At 44.1% G+C, this 21,996-nt stretch overlaps 1 protein-coding gene across 6 annotated transcripts in view; it reads left to right on the top strand.

Moving 5' to 3' along the window:
* Window positions 1–4,339: 4,339 nt before the first annotated feature.
* The window catches only part of SIL1 (SIL1 nucleotide exchange factor), a 213,668-nt gene continuing 196,011 nt past the window's right edge, over window positions 4,340–21,996 (top strand). For 3 of the 6 annotated variants that reach the window (XM_077824245.1, XM_077824249.1, XM_077824247.1), the window contains exons 1-2: window positions 4,340–4,417; window positions 7,091–7,229. The gene's annotated coding sequence lies outside the window, so the exon portion shown is untranslated. Of the gene's footprint in view, window positions 4,418–5,351; window positions 5,367–7,090; window positions 7,230–8,798; window positions 9,543–21,996 lie in introns of those variants that run through there. The other 3 variants (XM_077824246.1, XM_077824251.1, XM_077824252.1) reach the window with 3 other exon arrangements.

Here is a 21,996-nt window from a genome sequence, read left to right as displayed (position 1 = left end):
GGCTCTGATTTTATAACTCTGTTTGGGGCACTTACTTCAGTGTCTCACAAATGCTAAGCGCATTTGGAAAAAACAGATTAACATTATCAGATTTATCATAGGATGCTGGTGCTAATCCTGAAGTTATTATGCTGAAATGAGACAGAGGTTTGCCAGAGCAAGGGCTGCAGGATTGGACCTTCTGTGTCTATCCTGGACGAGAGCAGAAGTGCTCTGTAAATCTGTCACTCTGGAGCTGCATACCCATTAGGCTACATTGTACTGTGATTCTACAGCATACTCCCTATGGGTGTCTGTGAATGGCAATATCTTAGCATCAGAAAATTCTAAATATATGAAAGATCCAACACTGGCTCCTCATAGACCATTATTATTTACTATTAGGAGTTGAAGGTCAAGCCATACGTTATAGGGAAATACACTTCACTGAGATTTACCATAGTCCCAGATTTGACCCATGACCTCAATTATACAATAATTTGGGTATTCTTAATAACACACTCCTTGACTGGGTGCAAACTATCTGAGTAGCAATATTTAGGCAGAACGGAGTAAATTACCAATAGGATTTTAGCTCTAACTTTGAATTGCTTTGTTGCTGTGGCCTGCATATATGGCAAAAAGAAGAGGTTTATCTCTCTCTCTCTTAGGTCTAACTTTCTTGCCTCTTTTTCAGCATGGCCCAGGGGATACTAAGTGCAAATATTGCAAGTTAACACTCTTGTATTCATCTGAAACATCTCAGTCTCCCTCAGGTGTGAGAAATAAAAGGAAACAGTCTGAGGAACAAGCAGCTGAAAGTAGGAAAGACCATTTGGACCACATTCACGGAAGCTGATGCATAGATGTGTAAATTACACCTCCTGTCCCAGTGGGTATGTGGTTTTTTGGATTAGAACTGGCCCACTGTAGGGGCTACATCAGCAGAGGCTGCTGCTGAGTGGATGCACAGGCCAGTTGCCTTGGCCACATGCCTCCTTTCTCGGCAGTACCAACTACTTGTTGGGTAGCTCTGGTCCTCTATGCTCCCCCATTAGTAGGGAGGCCATAACTTCCCTCCGCCCCCCACACCCCAGATTTCTAGCTAAGCAGTGTTTCTGTCCTGGGGTTCTGCATGTGACTGCTAAGGGGCGCACCGGTGTATAAAGCAGCAGGACTCCAGAAAGGCTCTGCCAAAGCAACACGGTGAGATACACCTTTTGTTGTTGTGAAGACACAGCTTGATTCTTTTCACTCCCAATACAGATACAGCTCTCCACATTCTCACAGCATTTGGCTACAAGAATTCATCCAGGATCGTTCATACACACAAGCCAAGTAATGGCTGTATGTAAAGATATTAATTACAGCAAAATGTTACCTGCATTCAGCAAAGTAATATGCAGGTGGACATTCTGTGCTAAATTCATCCCCAGACATATGCTGTTTAAATCCATGAGGTTGGCCATATTCCTCTCTGGTGTAACTCCATTAATTTAAATGGGTCACACCAGGTTGAGCTTGGCCTTTTGCATTACGGGCTTGATCATCCAACCCTTACTCATGCAAGTAATCTTTTCTCAGCCATTTAAATTGTTCATGTGAGCAAGGACTGCAAGATCAAGTCTTGTAATTGGAGAGAATTGTAACTTTTGAGCAAGGAAGTGCAAGTGGAGTTGGATTTATTATGATTGCATTTATAGCAAAGGATGAAAGTTCCCAATTGTTTCAATGCATCGCACGGTGCAAGCAGCAGTTCGAACATTGTATGGGACCTGACTGAACTGCAGAAAGCAGGGGACTCAGTTACAAAAAAGTTAGGGTACATCCACACAGCAAAAAACCCCAAACAAACAAAAACAAGCCCTGCTGTGAGTCTCAGAGTTTTGGTCTACGGACCTGGGCCAAATAGCCATGCAGACATTCTGGCTTGGGCTCTGAAATCCTTCAGAGCCTATGCTTCATTGAAAGTCCACAGGACGTGGGCTTAAAGTACTTAGATGCTTCTGAACATTTTATACATTGTAACCCAGGTGGAGGGCAGGTTCCCAAGACAGATATTTTTGTGGTGTAATGGAGCTCTTAGACTGCCCCTGTGCTGTGAGAAAGAAAGGCATCAAGGCCACATCCTGTTTGCTTTACTCATACAAATACTTCTCTTTTCTACCTCACACAGATGTTGTTTGGAAGTGAGCTGTAGCTCACGAAAGCTTATGCTCAAATAAATTGGTTAGTCTCTAAGGTGCCACTAGTACTCCTTTTCTTTTCATCAAAGATGGTGAGGCGATCAGATACTACATTAATGAGGACTATGTAAGTACCCAAGATAGACATATATCCACAAAACTCCCACTGACTTCAATGGGAGCAGGAGCAAGATCATTGTTTTCATGCAGAGACACTCTGGGACTTCATTCTGTGGGCCATATGTTGTGTCATTGGTTTTAAATGTGGTGGCATCAATTTCAATATTGAAATCAATGTGGAACTCAACTTAAAAACCAATGGCACACCATGGCAGTGTGTATTGTGCAAGATGACACAGGAATCATCTGACGAAATAAGTTAATTATCATTTGGGAGTTTTCCTTGCAACTTTAAAAAAAATGTTTGTGTACTCTTTTCTTTCTTTCCAAGGCTTAGCAGCCATATAGATATAAAGGTTAACATGCAAAGCCTTCAGCTGTAAACTGTACAATTCTGAGTTCACTGATGCTTACCGTGTCAATGATATCTGAAAAGAGTAAATAGCAGGGCTTGCCTCCGTCCCTCTCCTTCTGCTGATTAAGCAGATTTAGTGTGGGCTGTTGTACAGGTAGTGCCCAAAGATTATGAAAAGGGAATGATCTCTGTGGTCTAATATGGTCAGAGGGACCACACAAGATGACTGAAGTAGCAGAAGTCTTAGCTTTTACAATCAGCACAGAGATCATAAAAAGAGAAAACCAGGAGTGCTAAACATATAGGCAAAGACATCTTGCTAGGCAGCTAACTTCAGTGTGAGGCAAACCCCTCCCCACAAAAGGCCATAGCTGCCATCTGCAAAAGTAATTTATTTTAACCATTTCACTTCAATTAATACTGAAATATAATTAGTCAATCATTTCTAGTCTGATTGGTTTTTTTATGGTCTAATATTGCTTTAATGGGATTGATTTTTGTTGTCGGAAATAGGCTTCTTGCCCAAAGCAATGGTGACCATTGAATACTGAGCAGCAGTGAGACCATCTGCCATCTGTCACTGTAGCCTTTATTTATGATTTCTCTTCCTGTCACCCCAAAGTTGAATACAGCAGAGCAATCTTTGAGGGGGCCATTTAGGGATCTGGGGCAAAAATTGGGGATTGGCCCTGCTTTGAGCAGGGGGTTGGACTAGATGACCTCCTGAGGTCCCTTCCAACCCTGATATTCTATGATTCTATGAATAGAGAAGCTTCTATTAGGCAGAAATACCAGGCGCTCTCCATCTGGAACCCTTCAGCAATTAAACTGTCCTGTGGGGCTACTTTTAAGCTGGTTTTGCAGGGATGTAACAAAGAAAACTTCCTCCGCGAGGACACAGCCATCACGATATTGTCAGGGATCTCATAGGCAGCCTGGCCAAGGGAAGCGGCAGATGCACTGTCAGATGCTGTACGCTCATGCTGCCTGTGGTCCATGGGTATCGAAGGAATGTCAGGATGGGCGTCTGGGCCCTAACGGGTGGTGCCAGTGTAACCCACACACCTCCTGGGTGTGATGTTCTGTTCCATGTGGCACCAAGACCACTCAGAGAGAGAGAGAAAATGAGTCTGCTCTACAGCCTTAGCTAAAAGTCAGTTGGCTTCTAGCTCACTGGGTAGAGGCTCATGCGCTGAGGTCCACAGTTTGATCCTGCCCTCTAGTGACCACAGGTGCCAACTTTCGTTGGCGCTGGTGGGTGCTCCCACCCCCCCCTCCGCCGCCCCAACTCCGCCCCCTCCCTACCCCTATTGGACCCCTCCCCAAATCGCGGCCCCGCCTCTTGCCCGAGCGTGGTGCGTTCCTCCCCCCTCCCTGCCAGCGCAAGCCATGCACAAGAGCTGTTTCGCGGCGCAAGCGCTGGGGGGGGGGGGGGGGGGGGGGAGGGGGGAGAAGCAGGACGCAGCGGTGTGCTCAGGGGAGGCGGAGGAGGTGAGCTGGGGCGGGGCGAGGAGCTGCCGGTGGGTGTAGACTCAGCCAAGGCAGAGTCAGCCGTGCCCGAGCTATAGAAAGGGTGGGGCTAACAGTCTCTGAGGGCTAGGTTTATGAGAGCGGGGCGGAGCGAAAACCTCCGGTGGGCGGAGCACAGCCAGTCAATGCGCTGATCTCTGATTGGTGGCCGCAGTCACGTGCGCGGGGGCCGAAAGGAGGTGTTTGTGCGCGCCAGCGGGGAGGGTTGTGGAGTGTGCGCAGTGAGAGGCCTAGGCTGGGGGTTCAGGTAGGAGCCGAGTGGGGAGGCCGGGATCTCCGCCCCCATGAGGGGTGGTGGCGCCGCTCAAGGGGCGCGGCAGGAGGGGGCGCCGGGCCTGTGTGACATAGGGCAGGTTACTTGCGCCCTACTATCCCCTTCAATGTGCCCGGCTCCCGGCGTGCCTTGCGCCCTCCCCCCTCAACGTGCCCGGCTCCCGGCGTGCCTTGCGCCCTCCCCCCTCAACGTGCCCGGCTCCCGGCTTGCCTTGCGTCCTAGTTGCCCCGTTGCTGGGCTCGCGTGGCCTCTGCCTCTTTCCTGCCCTGGGGAGCAGGTGACGGGTGTGTGGTGTGACCCGTTCCCTGTCCCTTGCAGACGAGGGCTCGCAGCAGGCAGCGTGTTTCTGTGGACTGGTGTAGGGTTGCCAGCCCTTCAAGTTTGCCGTGGAGTTTCCAGGAATTAAAGAGTGATCTTCAGTTAAAGATTATGTCATTTGATAAAAACTCCAGGAATTTGCCCAAATAAAATTGGCAACTCTATCGTGGTGCAGGACTAAGTTGGCCTGGCATACAGCATGGCCCCCGACTAGCCTGCCTGGCCCTTCGTGTTGGTGGCTCCCAGTATGCATTCACGGTGCTTTCCTCCCAGCAGAAGTGAGGGGCCCTGGTGGGTGATGCTCTTCCTTGAGCTGAGCCCCCTGGCTGTGTTGTGGGCTGGGACCTGCTGTATGTGGCTATGGAAACCTTTAAATTTAAAAATGGGGAGATATATGCCACACGGTTGAACTCCTTGGGCTGCAATCTGAGCAGCCTGATGTAGTGGGGCGGCAGTGGAGTTGCCAGCCCTCTGGGATTGTTGTGGAGTGTACAGGGATTAAAGATTCATCTTTAATTAAAGGTTGTCATGTGATGAAACCTCCGGGAGTACGTCCATCGAAAATTGGCGATGCTAGGCAGTAGTGGTAGTCTCATGCTTATGGGTACGGTGGTGGGTGATATGCTGCCCCTTCCCTGCTCTATGTCCTGGGCTGGGGTACAGTTTTAACACTAATTGTTTCAGTCCTATCTCTCTCTGCCTCATTGACTTGCATTCCTCTTTTCTCTTCTGCTTTTAGTTCTTACTACTTGTCTTCCTCTGTTGTCGATAACTCTGTGAAGCTTTGTGGGATATAGTGTGTGTGAGAGAGAATATAAAATAGAGTTGTTTTGCACTGTTGCTTTCCGTGGAAATTCTGGATATGTTGGATTCGGCTGAGGCTGTTTTTTGTGGCTTTGAAAACATCCAGGGAGAGATGCCTTTCATTTTTCGTATCCATTAACTTAATCTTTTTAAAATGGCTTTAGTGTAAAGTCAAGTCTAAATTTTGAGTCAAATTTGATTTTGCAAAACTTAAAACTGATGTTTCCATGAGCTTTTATTCCAGTAGAAACAGATTTTTATACTAAACTTTGTAATTTTTCTGTTTTGTTAGAGATGACATGAGGAAAGGAAGCAATATAATACATTATAACGCAGTTCTTGATTTTATAATCTGTTGTAAGGAGCAGTGGTAAGGAAAGTAAGAAAATGTGTTTTTTTTTTAAAAGGTGACCGGACAATGAAAAAATATTGGCCTTGTGTCCTTTTAGCTACTTTTGTATTGTATATTGTAGGTCTGGAAATAAAAAGGCAGCTTCAAAAAGAGCTCCTCCACCAATCTGTTTTTTACATTAGAAATCCAGGTCCACTTCTGGAAGATTCTATGGGCTTATTTACACACAAACTTGCACTGAAAAAACTGAATTACTTGTAGTCTGTACCTTTTGTTACCATGATACTATTTCTGAGTGTGGACACTCTTACTTTAGAATAAAAGTGCCCTGTTTTGATTTAGCTTAAGACACTAAACCTGACCTGATCAGGAGCACTCTTAAGAGTGTCCACACACAAAACATCCATTAAAATAACAAACGGTGTGGGTTAAAATTGATTCAGTTATTTTGGGACAGTTCAGTTACTTTGTGTGCAGACCAGCCCTTAGCTGACTGGAGAACTAGTGAAATGGTGGCATTATATGAGCCAAGAGAGTGAAAGCCAAGCAGTTGAGAGGGGAAGAGGTTTTTATTATAAGCCTACTAAAAACTGTTTTCTTTTGTTTTTTAACCCTCCCATTTAACTGCAATGCTTGACTTCCATTTTGGATAATGGAAGCCTTTGTTAAACATTCAATACTCCCATCCTTTCTGTTAGGCCAAGTCTACTCTTAAAAGTTTTGCAGGTGTCAGTTAAGAGTGTAATCTATTAATTGAATTTATTAGATATAATTATGGTTGCAAAAGGCCTAGTGTAGACAGTTACACCAGCAGAAGCATTTTTTGTGTGTGTGCTGGTTTAACTTGTTTTGCTCGCTGAACTGGAACAAGCTCTTTTTTGCTGATATAATTGCATTTACACTAGTTAGGCTGGTGCCAGTATAGCTATACTGACGAACCTTTTATGTGTACACAAGGTCTTAAAGTGTGAGGTGGGTGACAAGACCTGCCTTTTACAATGGATCCTACAAGTCTTTATTTCAGCTATGTAAGATCATGCAGCTCATATTTGCTGTGAGCACGTCATCTTTGAAACAGTGGCATTGTTAGAGGCGGAATTTTTAATGTACATCTTGTTTATCGTACCATAAAATAGCTGTATTGAACCCTGCCATTTGCTCTTCCTATCCAGTCCCAACATGATGGCTGCATAACTGCATCCAAGGCAAGGGTATCCAGAAAGTGGCCCCAGGGAGTTCTACAATGCAAATGCCACATCCTTAATATAGAAGTGAATCTAGTGGAGACTTGTGTAGCTTCTCCTATGAAAAGTAAGTGTTGCACATTGGGTCCTGTTGTCTATGCAGGCCCACATCTCACTTGTAGCTGAAGGGGATGTAAATCTACTCTGTTTATGGAAATTAAGTGTGATGTGTGGGTTCCTGGCAAGTTGCCAGCCTACCCCCTTGAATGTACAAAGCATGGCTCCACCCTTGCTATAAGGAAGTGACAGGTAACCATGATTAATTTTTTATATACTACTACTATATTACCTTCTACTCTCTCTTATTGGTCCAATTGTGATTTTATTTACATTTAACAGTAAAAATGTCCTCAACAAGCCTCTTTTTTACTCATCCTGTGGAGGAGCATATCCTCATCCTTCCCCCCAAATCCCCTCTTACTGTTTTTGTGTCACAGTGAAGTTGAAGATGAGGCTTATTTAAAAGGTACTGGCTCAAGATAGACAGAAATGATAGCATATTAAATATAGCTCACATTGGTCTGTGGAGGTTTTGTGAGGTAGTGGGGTCAGCAGGCTGAACTTGAGGATGAGAGCCTGGAGCACCTGAGTTCTAATCCTGGCTCCACCACTGACTTCCTCTTTGACCTTGTGCAAATCACTTAAACTCTCTCTAACTCAGTTTTCCCATCTGGGAAATAATACTTAACTCCCCTTTGTGAAGTACGTGAGTCAGCTTTAATTAATATTTGTCAAGCACTCGTAGATCAGGAGTGCTATATAAAGCTAGCTATTTATTATTAACACAAAGATATTCTTAGCACCTGAAATGAGTGATGACAGAAAACACAGTTTCTGCTGGGATTTCGCCATGTAAAATAAGGCAGTACCGGTTTATGAAGCTTTGAGTAAACTTCTTTTACGTCATTAGAATTTTCACTCTCAAAGCTTCTGTTTCAAAAAATCCCCCAAAGGCAAAGTCAGACTCAGCCCAAACTGAGGCCTTGGCTACACTTGCAAGTTAGAGTGCATTAAATCAGCCCCGGGCCCCCTAATTCTTGAGGTGTCCACACTGGCAAGGCACTTAGGGCGCCTGGACTCCGCAGCTGGAGCGCTCCTGGTAATCCACCTCCACCAGAAGCATAAAGCTTGCTGCGCCCTGGCTGAAACGCCTGGGTGTCAGTGTGGATGACGTGTTGCATTACTGTGCTGTGATTGGCCTCTGGAAACGTCCCATAATCCCCTGAAGTCAAGTGGCCACGCTTGTCATTGTTTTGAACTCAGCTGCAGGCATGTGGATATCCCCTTTCAAAGATCTGTTTCTGACAGCTGGCATGCTTATCTGCACCGGGACAAAGCGAACCAATACTGTGGAATGCTGCTGTGAGTGTGTATGTGAGAGAGAGAGCGCGGCGGGGGGGAGGGAGGTCTGCTGCTGTCTGAACTCACGAGACAGCATGCTGACACACTCTGCCCCCCAAAACACACACTCTCCCCCCACAAACACACAACACACTCCACCCCCCCAGTTGAAAAGCATGCCGCAGCATGGGATAGCTACCACAATGCACTGCTCTTTGTGACATTGCAAGAGCTGCTAATGTGGCTACGCCAGTGCTCGTGCAGCTGACCACGTAAACACACTGCAGCGTTTTCTCTGCTGCGGTCTCTGAAGGCTGGTTTAAGTCTCAGCGCTCTACATCTGCAAGTGTAGCCAAGCCCTAACTGTGTTTTGTTTGGAAACCCTAAATAGGTTTGCTGTCGCTTGAAATTCAGTCCAAGATTCACCAAAGGTTTGCAAACATTGCCCCCTGTTTCAGGTTTGTAAATTCTCACCAGCAACTACATACCACACAACAAAAACACTAACCCAGGAATCAATCCCTGCAACAAACCCCGTTGCCAACTCTGTCCACATGTTTATTTAAGGGACACCATCATAAGACCTAACCACATCAGTCACACCATCAGGGGCTCGTTCACCTGCACATCTACCAATATGATATATGCCATCATGTGCCAGCAGTGCCTCTCTGCCATGTACATTGGCCAAACCGGACAGTCTCTATGCAAAAGAATAAATGGACACAAATCAGACATCAAGAATTGTAACATTCGAAAAACAGTAGGAGAGCATTTCAGTCTCCCTGGACACTCAATAATGGACTTAAAAGCGGCAATTCTTCAACAAAAAAACTTCAAAACCAGACTTCAGCGTGAAACTGCAGAACTGGAATTAATTTGCAAACTGGACACCATCAAATTAGGCCTGAATAAAGATTGGGAGTGGATGGGTCACTACAAAAAGTAATTTTCCTTCTGCTGATACTCAACCTTCTTGTCAACTGTTAGAATGAACGACGTCCACCTTGATTGCATTGGCCTCATTAGCACTACAAAGGTAATTTTCTCGCTGTTGATATTCATCCCTTCTTGACAACTGTTGTTCCACCTTAATTTAATTGGCCTCGTTAGCACTGACCTCCCCCACTTGGTGAGGCAACTCCTATCTTTTCATGTGCTGTAAAATATATATATATACACACACACACTGCTTACTGAATTTTTCTCTCCATGCATCTGATGAAGTGGGTTTTAGCCTATGAAAGCTTATGCCCAAATAAATTTGTTAGTCTCTAAGGTGCCACAAGGATGCCTCCTTGTTTTTTGCTGATACAGACGAACATGGCTACCACTCTGAAACCTGTAATTTGAGTTAGTTATCTTACTGGTTCTCAAACTGTGGTCGGGACCCCAAAGTGGATTGGGACCCCATTTTAATGGGGTCACCAGCACTGGCATTAGACTTTCTGGGGTCCGGGACTGAAGCTTGAGACCGAGCCCTACCACCCGTGGCCAAACCCAAAGGGCTTCAGCCTTGGGTGGCAAGGCTCAGGTTACAGGCCCCCTGCCTGATGCTGAAGCCCTTGGGCTTTGGCCCCCCCAGCCCAGGGCGATGGAGCTTGGGCTTTGCTCTCTTTCTCCCTCCCCTCCTGCCCCCAGCGGTGGGGCTCGGGCAGGCTCAGACTTAGGTTCCCCCTCCTTGGGTCATGTGGTAATTTTTGTTGTCAGAGGGGGTCGCGGTGCAATGAAGTTTGAGAACCCTGTGTAAATTTAAACTGATGTGGTTATAATGATATAACCTGCCTGCATAGACACTCTTAAACTGGAATATGAGTACTATTTTTTTTGTTTAGCTCGGGAAGGGGTTTAAGCTATGCCTCCCTTCCCCAAAGCTGCTCTTACACTGGAATAAGAGTGTCCACTTGAGGCATGTGTGTTATATTGGTATAACTGATAAGACCTAATGTGCTCCTTCTCAAGACATAGTTATTTTTAAAGGACACTGGAATTTTGAAAAGTCAACACAAACTGGGATTTGTCTATTGCAGACAGGGTGCCTTCCTGGGCTCTGCTATGAAACCTTTCCTAGGCTGGTATCTGTCAGAGGCTATTCCCTATGGGCAGCATATCTCAGCTACATCTCTTCGTCAGGGCCACCCTCCATTGGACTCAGCTCATGACAGCTATGGCTGGTCGTCGCCCCCCCCCCCCTCCCCCCGGGTGAAATCCTTGCTAAGCTGTTTTCCACTGGGAAAATTCTCTCTGAGTACCTTTATTTTTCTTCTGCGGTCAGTCCCAAGTTTGGTCCAGCTGCTTCCATTATCAGGTGGCAAGGTATTATCTGACACGCCACAGCCAGTATGAGCCTGCTATGCCCTTACCCTAACTGTTCAGTCCTTCCTTCCAGCTACAAGATCCGCTTGTAGTCCTCAGAGTAGGTCATGTGGAGAGCTGCATTACAATGGCAAACAAACAACTTCCAGGTGCTGTTTCCAACTGTCAAACAGTAAAAGAGAGGAAGGGGAATTGAAATGAGAGGTAAGCCCTGAGCATCTCCCTGGCTTTAAGCCAGGCTCCCCTGTGTAATTCATTTCAGCATCTGCACTCTAAGTGCAGGAATCTATCTTTAGTTTGATAACCTGCTCACTCTTGTTTGGTATGTGAGTTTGTTTCTAAATTCCAGTGCAATAACTTTTAACTCTGGTCAGTGGGAAAGTGAATGAGCTGCATTCTGTTAACGTTTGGCCCATTTTTCTACTTGGTACAAATGTATAACATCTGCTACCGTATAGAAGAGAGAATGTGCACTCTAATATTCTGCTTGTCTTTATTGCTTCTATTATAACCCTCACAAAGTGAGACTTTGGTCTTGTGCACACAGGGAAATTGATCTAGCTGTGTTGGAATAAGCTGTTCTGGAATAGCTCCCTGTGTAGTGTGAGGCATCTCGCTCCCACTTGCCCTTGGCATGAGGAAGCCATGTCTGTATCTCCCAGAGATTGGCTCCCCAACTCCATAGGCAATACAAGCACTCCCTTTTAGGCCTGCGCAGGCCTCACTGCCTTTCTTCAGGTTAGGGAAAGGCACACTCTGCCCTCTGCTTAGCTCCCTGGAGTGTCCAGCCACTGTTTCACTTGGCAGTTACAGTATTTACAGATCTGTTGCTTCCAAAGAAACAGTGCACCCCAGTTTACCAGCTCCATCTCAGATCACAGTTTTGCTTTCACACACAGCATTTAGATACGTTTATAGTGAAATCAAGAATGAATCTCTGCTTTGTTTTGTTTGTGATATCAGGTAGAAGTAGTGGAAACAATGGTTACAGATAAAATAAAATCTTAAAATGCATTCCAGAGCCTAGACTTAATTAACATGGTACTCTGATGTCTTGTGGAGTATTGCTCACCCAGCATCCTTCCAGGCTGGCTGTGATCCTGCTTTCATAAGACAAACATGCTGTTAGCTTGTCTCCTTGGTGAAGAATCCAGAGTGTCTCTCTTGGTTCTCCCTAGATATAGCAGAACAATCCTTTGCCGTTACTTATAAACAGGACACCCTCTGCTCACTGTTCCTTCAAGTGGCTTTCCTCTCTTGTTGATTTTGCAATCTCTTGATTAGCACCAGGCTCAGTATGCAAACAGACATAGATTGTGAGGTGGGCAATACACTTATGACCAGACAGCAATAATCGTCTATTACCACGTGCCGAAAGAAACGTTTTTGAGGTATGTCACGTCCTGGTGACATGCCTTAATCCCAAATCCTTAAGAATATAATTTTCAGTATAGATACATAACTTCTTAAATATTATCTGTGTATACATTTTGCAGTGTTTATGATGATCACATGCCACCCTTTGGTGAACTAATATGCATATATCTGACCCAGGGATCCCTGTGCATCCCTGTACCCTCTGCCAGTTGCCACAAAGTGGTCTGTGGGTTACATATGGACACTATTCCAGAACAAAAGTGACTTCATCCTGGAATAATATTCTGCTATAGCCTTGTGAGTCAATTTCCCTGTGTAGATTAGGACTCAGCCTCTGTGTATTTATTGATTTAATCCAGAGTGACTGCTTTAATCCATATACATTTAATGGGAAAAAATATCAATGGCTGTCTCTGACTAGTCCTAAATGCCCCCAACACCACTTCCCACTGTCATGAATTTAAAGCGGTCAGTGCCTTTTTGAAACAGAGTCCCATCCTGTCACATTCTGGGATGCAGTCCAGATGAGTGAAGGATTGTGTCACCACCTGTAATCCTAGATGCCTGAAATGCCCTATTGCTGTGGCTTGCAACCTGGACACCAGCAACCAACCAGTGAGCATGCAGGTCACACCATGAGTGTCTGTGTGCTGTAAATCCATGGATCAATAACTCTGACCCCAGTGGCTCAACAGCTGCTTGTGGGCTTCTACCAGCTTTGGTTACCACTTGCAGGGTGACCTCCAACACACTCCCAGTCCCGAATTTTCCCCAAACTGTGTTCCCTGAAGCATCCCATGTGCTCCTGGACCACTTGGAGAAATAATTAGGTTTGCTACTTTTGAAGAGACAAAAGCACATTAGTTTATTTATTTAACTAGGGTAAATAGAACCTTTCCTTCAAACATAGCCCTGAGTTCCTTAGAGTAAAAATAAATTCCATTTATTAACAATAGGACATAAGTAATGTCAACTAAAAGGAATAAACATAGAAAGGGTTACGGGCAAATCAAAGTGAAAATACGTATCTGAAAGTCAAAAATTTAATCTAGCAAGGTACAGGCTTTGTTCAAGATAGTGTTTTTTTTTTTCTCACCAGTCTTCCTTCTACCCTGCCATGACTGACTTTCCCTCAGTCAGAATCTTCCACAGAACTACAAGGTGCAGGCTTCCTGTGTCTTCCTAGGTGAAAGTTCTTTGCTTAAGCAAGTTTCTCACCTATATGCAGTTCCCAGAGACATCAGCACCTCCTTTCTCCTTGGTTGAAGAATCCATCTTTCTCAGCTTGCGAGAGCTCTAGCCCTTTGTGCCTCTCTAGTGATGGATGCCAAAATGGCTTTCTGTCTCTGCTTATAGATTTCAAAGTTTAATGACCTAGTTTAAAGAGGGCAAGATAACCTCATGGTGGTCTTCCCTTCCTGTGGTCTTCCTATTCCTCCTGCTGATTTTTGTATAGATGGGGCTTCCATATTTTAGGTCACACTTTGCTTAATTTCTTTGGAGACAGATGGCTGTCTTCCTTCCTGTCTGGTGAAAACCTGTTTTTTCCGTTTATTTGGTCACAGATTGTAAAGCATAATATCAATGAGTATCTATAGTTCTTTATATAGTGTTAATACATACATTTCACGGTGATATTAATCATCAGTGTGCCATTAGCTTTCAGAAAGTATCTTACTTGATACACTGTTATAATACAGCAATATTGTATGCAGTCAGTGGATTCAATTACTTATCGTTTGAGGTGCCCCCCTCTCTTTATAAATTTCTCTCTCTTGCAGGGGAGTAGATGCCATGCCGTGTTCTCCCCACCTGATAACTTTGTTTACCTTATGTGTAAATGACCCTTCATTGTCTCTTCCTGCGAAGCAAGCTGGTCAGAGAAGCAAACATATTCCTTTGTCTAGGGCATACCTGTTTACCAGCTCCCCAGACATATCTGGCTTAAACATTTTTTTAGTCAAATTCCATTATATGTCCAAAACTCTTAATACCTCTCCCCTCTTTCCCATCCCCCCCCATACATCATACAAGTATATTAATGGTCAGTGAGTTACTAGTTTTCCAATGACACATTACATGACACCTTTTAGATACAGATTATAACCATAGTGAGTTGAGGTACACCAAATTGGTCAGGCCAGCTGAAACTCATTACCTGATTCCAGTGAGCCCTCTGGCACTGGGATGCTCTTAGGGTCACACATCCACTGTGTCTTCTTTCTTTGCTGGCAACTGCATGGCTGAGCTCTGTCATTTTATTGTAGTTGTGGGGTGAAATTCTTGCCTCATTGAAGTCCATGGCAAAACTGTTGACTACAGTGCAGCCAGGATTGATGCTGTTTTTCACCACATTCATCTACTGAAACTGGTTAGCTTAAGTATGTTAACCATAACTCTCTGCTTCCTCTCACAAAGTTGCACTTGAGGAATGTTGGGAAAATGATGGGGGAATAGTGAATGGCACCCCCTCCTTGTAATTCAATACTTAACCAATGCCAAAGTCTGGTGTTATGTGGAGCATTGTGCTGCTGTAGGGGGCTGTATTTCCAATGAGATGTAAAAGCAAGTTCTTGTTCACTTGTCTTTAAGGTTCCCATAACCCTTACACAAATAAGGGTGCCTTGACCAAATATTAGTCTAGGCAATTAGATTCTGCTTCCCTAAATTATCTCTATGGTTTCTCTGATTATTCGTCTTATCTCAAAGGGCTGTGTAGTGTAATTAGTGCTACATAGAAGCTTAAGATACTCAAAGATATGGCTATATCTGTTGGATGAATGTACTTATATGGGTGTTGGATGATTTGGGTCCCAAATATAATTTGTAAAACACTTGGCTTCATGGGATGAAATAATCTATAATTTATTCTAGGTATGTGTTGATAATACTATAGGATTTTCAGTGAGCAGGTTAGAGCAGTCCTGAACCATGAGTTTATGTTGTTTGCCTGCACAATGAGACTCTTTGCCAGTAATTCACAAAGTCTGATGCTAGTGTCTGCAAAAGAAGGGGAGATGCTTTCAAAACCTCTGGGTTGCAAGGGAAGAGTCCCTGTACAGATGTGTGTGATGTTTCTGGGGAGAGGCTATGCCAGGTATCTGCTTTTAAATTTTCAAAATACATTTATTTTTAACAACTGCCTATTTTAAACACAGTGTTTTTTTTAACAGGAGTTTTAAAAAGGTTTCACTATTAATTTTAGAACTTACATTTCAAGCATGTTTCTGTAAAAGTAACTTTTTCAGTGTCCTCTGCATTGTGTTCTTTTGCGAGAAATCTCTGCATAATTATTTCTTATGTACTTGTTCAGTCTATCAGCCAACAGATGTCAAGTGTAGCAAAATGCTATAATAATATTATAAACTAATAATAGTTATAATGCTTCTAATTACCTGGCATGGCTTTTGATAAAGGCAGACTCAGAAATTAGAGTGAGTGAATGCTTAACCTTGAACCACAGAAGCATAAATGAGCACTTAATCTTGCTCTAGGTGTACTATACTTGCAGGTGTTTCAGCTGCACGCACCTGTCTCTAATCAAGTGGCCCGTTCCCTTAATTTCCTCAAATGGACCAGGAGTAAAAATCATTTAAATCAGTTATTATAGTAAAAACCTATTATCAGTATGTTCAGAGATGCAGAACAACTCTGGTAAACTCTGTTGATGAGCAAGTTTATTGAAATGGATTTTGCATACCAAAAACTGAAGCCTGGTCATCTTAAAACTAATTTGGCAGTTGACCACTTGGGTTTCAAAGAATTCTTGTATCTTGATTATTACAACAATGCACATAAATTGCTTCCACATTGGGAAGACTAGAGAAAATGCAGGAATCCTTTATCTTTTATGTAAGTCGATTGTGCTGCTTATAAGTGCCAGGAAGTCTTTCTGACAGAGGCTGAAATGTGTTTTTATATGAAGTTAGCTATTCATTACAGATAAAATTCACCCATCCCTGCACAAAGACACAGTAAATCCACTTTAGGCCTGATCTTGAGTTCTTGCACCTCCCATTGAAATAAAGGGAAGTTGTGGGTGTTCATTGTTTCTCAGGATCAAGCCCTTGGTGTAGGGAAGCTAAGCAGGGATTTGGGGATGGGTGTTACGGAATTGCCTGCATCCTTCAAAGCCAGGGGTAGGCTGCTGGACTGCAGGACAGACCCTCATTGGCCAGTATTCTAGCATTTGGACTAGAATAGTGACTGCAGCATTTTTCATGGAGCGTGTGTCTACGCAGCAATGTAAACCCAGGGTTAGAACTTGAGTTAGCAGACCATGGGTTTGTTTACCTAGAGCTTGAGCATCATTTGTAACCGCACCTTAGGAATTATTGAACCCTTGGTCTCAACCTGTCTTATCTTTGTTATGCGGGCCTGAATCCAACCACTCATATCCCAGACTTCCTGCTGCCCTCCCAAAATGTGGCTACTTTGGCCCTTTATGGTGCAGTGTGGGAAAACTTGACTGTCCAGAGGACAAAGCAAGTGAGCCCATGAGATTGTGGAATACTTTTGGTGGACTCCCAGAGCGTGAGTCTGATGGGCCTGTGTCTACACTGAAAAGCCATTGGGCTTGAACTCTGGGTCCTGGCTTGACTAAGGTATGCACTGAACCCGAAGGGGTTCTGGGACCAGGGTCAGCATGACTTGTCTGTAGATGGAAGTAAGATCAGGCTTGCTCCTAAATTTGAACCCTGGGTTTACATTGCAGTGTAGACGTACACGTAGAGGCTCACTATCCATAAATCCACAAAATTGTGGATCCACTGGTATTGCCCTTTGTCCTACCTTCAGCAGCTTCACTCCACTCCAGGCTAAATGGAGACAGAGTGGTGCTGAATGGATGCTCACTTTCATGGTGCACAAGGGATGCTCTGTGTGTCTGCTCTTATATCCCTACCACAGGGTTTATCCTGTGTGAAGAACCTTCTGCCAGGCCCTCTCTGCTTGCGTGACTTTCACCCAAGCTCACTACAGACAGAATGGTAAGTTTGTTGTTGTTGTAAGCCCTTTTTCCTTTCAAGGCAGTGCGTAATGGATCAGAGGGCACAGCTGTACTTGCTTTACTGCTCATTTCACTTTGTGTTTTATTCATTTAATGTGAATTTAATGCTGGTGAAGAGTCCTGAATTCACAGCCCTAGAGACAGAAGTCCTCTGTTTCATCGCAGAGCAGGTATAGCATAGGCAATGGCAGTGCAAGCTTCCTCACACGTATGCCTCAAATTTCATGGGTAGGTACTACCCCAAGGGATGAGAAGGACATTTTCCATCACATAGCCTTGGGGTTGAAGGTGTGCTTGTGATAGTTTGTATCATAATGCTTTAGATGGTAGAAAGGAGCCATATATATATTATTCCTTTGCATCCTTACTGAACTGGCTTAGATTTGAACTGGTGATCTAGAAGTGAAGGCTCTATTTACCATTATTAGTGCCTTGACTAGTCCCCTCCCTGCATTTTGCTTCCCTAACCATCTCTGAACCCAAAGGGTTCTGTTTTAACATAGCCATTGGCCAGTTTTGCCATATGCTTGCCTGGCACATAGAACCTAACATTTTTAACATTTGGCTTAATGCTTGTAATGAGCTAGGACTTCAGTGTTCTCTGCTCAACTTGCCACTTCCTTTAGACTTTTTTTACTTTGGAAGGTTTGAATGCTCATTCAAGGTGTTACCTTTCTAGACCCTTTCTGGCTGCAGGCCAGTGTATCACCATGGATACCATGCCTCAGGAACTGCAAGGCACACACCTTTTCCAGGACATTTGTAAAGAAAGATGCTGTAACATGCAACTTTTGTTTAGGGAGAATGATTTCTCTAAGCAAATAAACAGTTTGTCAAAGAACTCTTGTTGTCATACCAGATACTGTTAAGAAAAAGACAAATCTCTGATCTCTTCAGGCTCAAAGTTATGAGGCTCATTTAACCTGCTAATTTTCCTTTGCTCAGCAGTTCCTCAATGGCTAATAGCCAGGATGGGCAGGGATGGTGTCCCTAGCCTCTGTTTGCCAGAAGCTGGGAATGAGCAACAGAGGATGGATCATCTGCTGATTACCTGTTCTGTTCATTCCCTCTGGGGCATCTGGCATTGGTCACTGTCGGAAGACAGGATTCTGGGCTAGATGGACCTTTGATCTGACCCTGTATGGCTGTTCTTGTGTTCTTATATTCTTAGGCATTCCAATTATGTCCTGAGTTAACTTGTTAAACTGCTTGTGTTTTATTCACTCCATAGAGTAAGCATCATCTTTATCTTTTGTTCTGTTCAGGTACTTGTACCACATTTCTCATTGTGGCATAACTTTTTGCTTTTCTCAGCAGATTGAGAGCTCTGGGTTTTTTTTATCTGTCTGGGTTAGATCATAGGGATACACTTGCCATTTGGTTAATTTAGTATTTGCATAAATGACAACTTGTCTAAAACTAACCCATGTGAAACCACTTAGGACTTTTAGGTATTGAATACTTTTGAAGTATTCTAATTTTTCTTTTGCTGTCCTTGCATTTTATTATCCATTTCCCATAAATACTTGGCTTTTTATCCTGTATAGGCCTTATTCATGTACTTCACCAATAGCACTGGTGAGCTTGTAAGCAGCTGGGCAATAGATTATTCTCTCCAATTTGCAGAAGGTTATTGTGGTTTTCCTTATCAGGCCTGTCGTCATTGTCATCTCGTCTTGACTATTTTAGCTCCCTTCCCAAATCCCAGCTAGATTGCTAGATTTCAGCATGTCCAGAATGCTGCTGCTGGAATTTTCACACCTACAAAGAGGATCAAATGCATCACCCTAACATCAAGCAACTCCACTTTTTTAATACTCTGTGTGGACTCATGCCAGCTGACTTCATGGACCTTTATATCTCTCCTCTCTTCCGCTGTTTGTCTGGCCCTGGCTTCCTCTCAGTCCCTTCACGTAGTTCTAACACCGGTGAGAGAGAGAGAACCTTCTCCTTTACAACCATTACTGTCTGGAATAGCCTCCCTGTCTCTCCGCCTCCCTGGTTCTTGATCTCATTTCAGATTTCATCTGTAACAAGGTGGATTTGATTTAAATCACTAGTCAAGAAGACTCGATTTAATCATGGATTTCTACATAAAAGTGCATTCTTGTTGGTTGTTATAACCTTAATACATAGTCTTCACAACTCAGAGATAGATGTAGGTTTCATTTTTAGAAGGTACACACTGTACTTTTTTAAAGTGATTTATTTTGAAAACTCTTCAGATTAGTTTTACAGCTATATCAGAAAATGAATGATTGGTTATTTCATTTACCAAAAGTAATTGAAGCAGATATTTATGAAGTCACTGGGAGGTGAACTATCTCCAATGCAACAGGTTAATCATTAATATTTGGAGGATTTACTTGCCATGCTGTATTAGGAGGAGAATATCACCAGACAGACATTTTAAATTTGTTTTATTTAACTAAAACAACAACTTTACGCATTCTGGATTTTTTTTCCCTTCAACAGCAAACATATCATATTTTAACAAAACAAGCATATGAATTTTTGAATTTAGCTTAACATTCAAGTTTTTTAAAATCAGGTTTGTTTTTAGTTAAAAACAATTTTAAATGAAATATTTTTAAACAGTTTTTTTAAATTGACTGTCAGCCAGGTCAACATGAGGAACTTAAAATATTGGCTTCTGTAGCTAACTCAGTCGTCTTCACGTTCATTTTCCTGTTTGTTCATAATCTGGAAAAGAAAAACAAGCTTTCCTGCTTTTTCAGGTCCCAAACAATTACTCAGTTTGGAATGAATTAGTCCAAAGGAAGAAAATATTCTTTCTACACTGGCAGAAGAAGCTACTACTGTTCAAAGTGAGATTATCACTTCATCAGTCTCTGAATCCAAGTGCTTAAGTGACTTCCACCAGTGCAATAGCTCAGTGGTTTGAGCACCAGCCTGTTAAACCCCGCATTGTGAGTTAAATCCTTGAGGGGGCCATTTAGGGATCTGGGGCAAAATTGGGGATTGGTCCTGCTTTGAGCAGGAGGTTGGACTAGATGACCCCCTTGTCCCTTCCAAACCTGAGATTCTATGATACTTTCTTTAAAACATCATTAGCAAACTTATATTTCTTGACTGGTTTTTATTCCCAAACTGGGTCTCTTTTACGGCCAGCTGCCATTATAGGTTTTCCATTCTAGTGAGAGAATGGTATGGTAGATCTCAAATCAATGAAGGCTACACTCAGAAAGAGTTCAAGACTTCTGGAATATGCTGCTCAAACAGTTTCACTTTTGTTTCTACTGCTTGTCACTCCCTTCTCACATTTATCTCCGGACTTCTTCTCCTTGTCCAGATCTATTTCGCCCCCAACAATCTTGTATTCATCAAACTTTTTGAAACTTTGCACTTTTAGGGAGAGGTAAGGGATTGACTGTGTACACAAATTTGCGGAGGGACAATAGGGTTGAGGTCTGTTATTTCTCACTTCTATATATTTATTAAGAAAAATTTTTGCTGTTAACAAGCATGTTGTTGTCTCTGGAGACACAAATCCACAGTTTGAGAACTGCAAAACTAAGCATCGCTGATGGTGTCTTCTAGACTGACTATTGAGTCCCATTGGGTAGATAGAAAGATTAACCTAAATAATCTATACAGAAACCCCTGGAACCCCATAAGATTGGGTCCCTAATCCATGAACTCAGTGATGAGCTGCCAAAATCTTAACAACCGGTTCCCTCCTCACCCCACGAGGGGGTCATGGCCCTCTCCCGACCCCTGCCCCATCCACCCCCCTCCCCTGTCCTCTGACTGCCCCCAGAACTGGGCAGGAGGGTCTCGAGGGCCACCGTAGTGGGTGCCCACCCCCCCCAAGAGCCAGAGGGACCTGCCAGGGGGCAGCTCCCAGGAAGCATCCGGCAGGTCCCCCTGGCTCCTGGGGTGGGGGAGCATAGCTGGGGGGGAGCAGGGGGAGCAGCCGCTCCCCCCACTGATCACATCAAAAGTGGCTCCTTAGTTGCCGACTCTGTGGGTGCTCCAGGGCCGGAGCACCCATGGGGAAAATTTGGTCGGTGTAGAGCACTGACTGGCAGCTCCACACCCGGCCCCAGCTCACCTCACTTCTGCGCCGCCCCGCTCTGCTTCTCTTCCCTCCCCCCCCCCCGGCTTCCCACGAATCAGCTGTTCATGTGGGAAGCTGGGGAGAGCCGAGAAGCAGGCGGTGGCTTTGCGCTAAGGCCAAGGGAGGCAGAGGTGAGCTGGGGTGGGGAGCGGTTCTCCTGCGCTCCCCCCCGGGGTACCTCCTCAGCCCCCCCCTTCCCCCCCCCCGGTAACCTCCGCTCCATGTTCAGGGGAGGAGGTGGAGCGGAGGTGAGCTGGGGCCGGGGGTGGGGAGCTGCCGGTGGGTGCTCTGCACCCATCAAATTTTCCTCGGGGGTGCTCCAGCCCCGGAGCACCCACGGGGTTAGCTCCTAAGGTGCCACTTTTGGCAGGTTGTTAAATTTAGAAGCCCTTTTAGAACCGGTTCTCCCTCGCGGGACAACCAGTTCTAAAAGGGCTTCTAAATTTAACAACCAGTTCTAGTGAACTGGTGCAAACTGGTTCCGGCTCCAGCTCACCACTGCATGAACTATTGGAACTCATTTACAAAACTTTTCTTAAACATTACATGAATAAATTGTCTCATACTATAGAATTAGAATTCATAATCCCTATTCCATGATACATTATAGCTCAAAGATATCTTAATTAAAACTATCTTTAAATAGCTTTTTTCCTCAAAAAACATTTTATCAAAAAAATCCGATTTAGAATAAAAAAATCTGATTTTTTT

The sequence above is a fragment of the Eretmochelys imbricata genome, chromosome 8 (genome assembly GCF_965152235.1).
Source record: "Eretmochelys imbricata isolate rEreImb1 chromosome 8, rEreImb1.hap1, whole genome shotgun sequence".
Taxonomy (NCBI): domain Eukaryota; kingdom Metazoa; phylum Chordata; order Testudines; family Cheloniidae; genus Eretmochelys; species Eretmochelys imbricata.
Note: the sequence above shows the minus strand (reverse complement) of the source record. Positions and strands in the feature narration are given on the sequence as shown.